Below are 3794 nucleotides of genomic sequence, written 5' to 3'. Positions count from 1 at the left end.
TCTGGCCCCAAAGCCAGTGCGTTTCGGCAGCTGCTACCCCAGATTCCTCAGCGGGCCTATCTCTGCAGCTGCTCCAGAGCAGCTGGGCGTGCAGAGGCTGCTTCGAGGCCAGGCCTGGCCCCGAGGAGGGGAAGAATAGGGCTCCCTGTAATCAGGCCGGCCTGGGAGCAGGGGCCCGGGAGCAGGGTCAGTTTCATCTGGATGACAAAGCCTCTGACAGCCCATCATTAACTCCCCTCCCCTGCCCTGCACCAGGCCCTGACCTGGCTCCTGAAGCTCCAGAGAGAAGGCGGCAGGTATTTAGCCAAAGCCTTTCATCCCCCGGGGCCCTCCCCTGGCTGCCTGGTGACACAAGCAGGAGGGAAAGTCAGCTTGAAGCCAGGGTCCCCAACTCACCAGGCAGCAATCAGCCCCAGGGTGGACAGCCACTTGGAATTGAGAATCCTGCAATGTTGGAGCTGAAGGAAACTCACAACTACCTAACGTATATATATATGTACAGTGGAGTATTATTCAGTCTTAAAAGGGAAGGAGGGACTTCCCTGGTGGTGCAGTGGTTAAGAGTCTGCCTTTCAATGCAGGGGACAGGGGTTTGAGCCCTGGTCCAGGAAGATCCCACATGCCGCATAGCAACTAAGCCCGTGCGCCACAACTACTGAGCCCGTGCTCTAGAGCCCACGAGCCACAACTACTGAGCCCACGTGCCACAACTACTGAGACTGCTTGCCGAAACTACAGAAGCCCGCACGCCTAGAGCTCCGCAACAAGAGAAGCCACAGCAATGAGAAGCCTGCGCACCCCCAACGAAGTGTAGCCCCTGCTCATCGCAACTAAAAAGAAAGCCCGCGTGCAGCAATGAAGACCCAACGGAGCCATAAATAAATAAATAAATAAATAAATCTTTTAAAAACAAGAAACACCTCTAGTGTCTCCTCTTATTTAACAGATGGGGAAACTGAGGCTGAGAGAGGGGAAAGGACTTACACCCATGCACACAATGGATGACTGTTGAGAGATGGTCCCTGACTTTCTGTTCCTTCCCCAGCAAGCTCCGCTCTCACCCCGGGCTGCACAGCTGCTGCATCCAACTCCTAACCTGGACTCCAGATTCCAGCTGGCTCTTTGGCACACCTACCAGTGCAATTTCTTCAATCTTTTAAAAAAATAACGTTACTCCTTTATTCTGGGTTTTGTTTCTCCCAGTTATAAAATATACCTGTTCCATGAGAGCAGGGACTTCATTTGTCTGGTTCACCGCAGGATCCAATCCCCCAGATTTTTGCGTCAGGCAGGGCATTGGGGAAATACAAGAATGCTTTAAAAAAGTAAAAAGAAATCACCCGTGACTTCCCACCTTCAATGTGCTTTTATATATCTTATTCTTTTTTAAAAATTTATTTTATTGAATTATAGTGGATTTACAATGTTGTGTTAATTTCTGCTGTACAGCAGTGCTTCAGTTATACATATATATACATTCTTTTTCGTATTCTTTTCCATTATAGTTTATCAAAGGATATTGAATATAGTTCCCTGTGCTGTACAGTAGGACCTTGTTGTGTATCTATTCTATATATAATAGTTTGCATCTGCTAGTCCCAAACTCCCACTCCATCCCTCCCCCACCCCCCTCCCCCTTGGCAACCACAAGTCTGTCCTCTATGTCTGTGAGTCTGTTTCTGTTTCATAGATAGGTTCATTTGTGCCATATTTTAGATTCCACATATAAGTGATAACATATGGTATTTGTCTTTCTCTTTCTGACCTCCTTTGCTTAGTATGATAATCTCTAGTTGAATCCATGTTGCTGCAAATGGCATTATTTCACACTTTTTATGGCTGAGTAGTATTCCATTGTATACATGTACCACATCTTCTTTATTCATTCATCTGTTGATGGACATTTAGGTTGTTTCCATGTCTTGGCTACTGTGAATAGTGCTGCTATGAACATAAGGGTACCACTTCACCATGAACATTTTCCTGGCCATTAAGATGTTTTCCTGAGGAGGGACCACGTGGGGGTTGGCAGAGCTGAATCTCTGGCGGGCGTCCAGTTTGGGGCCAGGTTGGAGTTGGAACCATGGAGATTTGGAAGGAAACCCCACCCCCAACTTGTGCCCCTGGCAGCGGGGAGTGGAACCATCCCCCAAATGCGCCCACCTGTATGGGGCATCAGTTGGAGGCGGTGTGGTATCGGGGCATTCCTGCTAACGGTTTCCAGCTTGAGTGGCCTCTGCTGGGCTGGCTCCCTCTGGCTTTTTAGGGACCATTGTGCTGTCCGCAAGGAAGATTTCTGCTCCGCTGGAGTCCAGACGGAGGCTGGAGTGGCTGACCTCACTTGGGTAGGGGACAGAGGTATCCTAATGGCTTCCAATTCAGGTGCTGTTGAATTGTGGGAGCTGGATGAGAATGAGACGCTCATTGACAGCAAGTTCTGCAAGTATGAGCACGATGACATCGTGTCTGCAGTGTCCCAAGCTCTGGCGCACAAGCGGTTGGTGGTAGCAAAGACTTCTGCATCAAGGTTTGGGACCTTGCTCAGTAGATGATTCTGAATTCATACCGAGCTCACTCTGGGCAGGTCACCTGTGTTGCTGCCTCTCTACACAAGGACTCCATGTTTCTTTCATGCACTGAGGACAGTAGAATTTCACTGTGGGATATCCACTGCCCCAAGCCAGCATCACAGATGGGCTGCAGTGCCTCTGACTACCTTCCTACCTCCCAGCCTTGGCATCCTCAGCGGAGTAAAGTCTGTCTTCGGTGATGAGAATGGACTGTCTCCCTTGTGGGCACAAAGAGTGCAAGCTATGCCCTCAGCTCAGCTGTGCACTCCCAGTGTGTCACTGGACTGGTGTTCTCCCCACACAGCGCTCCCTTCCTGGCCTCTGTCAGTGAAGACGGCTCGCTTGCTGTGCTGGACTCAGGCATTGCCGAGGAGTGTGGAAGCTGAGCCCACAGAGACTGTGAGAGATACTACTCTGTCCCTGCGAAACCACTCCCTTCTTACCCCAGTGGGCTGGGACCGTCAGGTCACCCACCATATCGTGCCCACAGAACCTCTCCCAGAGCCTGGTCCTAAGAGTGTTGCCAAGTAGGTTGGATCTCAGACAAAAAGCAAACCCCCCGTGAGTATCCACTCCCTTTGCCCCTGCGCTCTCAGTTTGTGAGACAACACAGGAGCCTTATACAGTACGTTGATACGTCAGACCTGTGCAGTTAATAGGCACTGTCTCTCAGCCTGGGGCAGGCTGGATTCTGGGGTCCTGTAGTCAGGGAAGAAAAACTTCCTTGAACGTGGACATGTATGTGTGTCTGAGTGTGTGTGTACATACATAGCTGTTGCTGGCAGGGGGAATAAAAAAGCCAGCCCACATCTTTCCCTAGACCCAATCCCCACCCCACAATGTTAATAAAAGATTTTTTTCTTTTAAAGAAAAAGGTTTTTTCCTTTTTTTTTTGAATTTTATTTTTTTAATGCAGCAGATTCTTATTAGTTCTCTATTTTATGCATATTAGTGCATATATGTCAATCCCAGTCTCCCAGTTCATCCCACCACCACTACCACCACCACTCCACCCCACCCCACCCCCGTTTTCCCCCCTTGGTGTCCATACATTTGTTCTCTACATCTGTGTCTCTATTTCTGCCTTGCAAACTGGTTCAGCTGTACAGAAGATTTTTTTTAAAGCAAGACGTTATTTGAGAGATTTTGTTTTGTTTTGTTTTGGGGGGTTATTTGGCCATGCCCTGCAGCATGTGGGATCTTAGTTCCCCGTCCAGGGGTCAA

At 49.2% G+C, this 3794-nt stretch overlaps 1 pseudogene; it reads left to right on the top strand.

Moving 5' to 3' along the window:
- Window positions 1–2083: 2083 nt before the first annotated feature.
- On the top strand, window positions 2084–3101 carry LOC132424839 (methylosome protein WDR77 pseudogene; annotated as a pseudogene).
- The last annotated feature ends 693 nt before the right edge of the window (window positions 3102–3794 follow it).

This window comes from Delphinus delphis, chromosome 1, assembly GCF_949987515.2.
Source record: "Delphinus delphis chromosome 1, mDelDel1.2, whole genome shotgun sequence".
NCBI lineage: Eukaryota > Metazoa > Chordata > Mammalia > Artiodactyla > Delphinidae > Delphinus > Delphinus delphis.
This window is presented reverse-complemented; position numbering and strand designations above follow the sequence as displayed.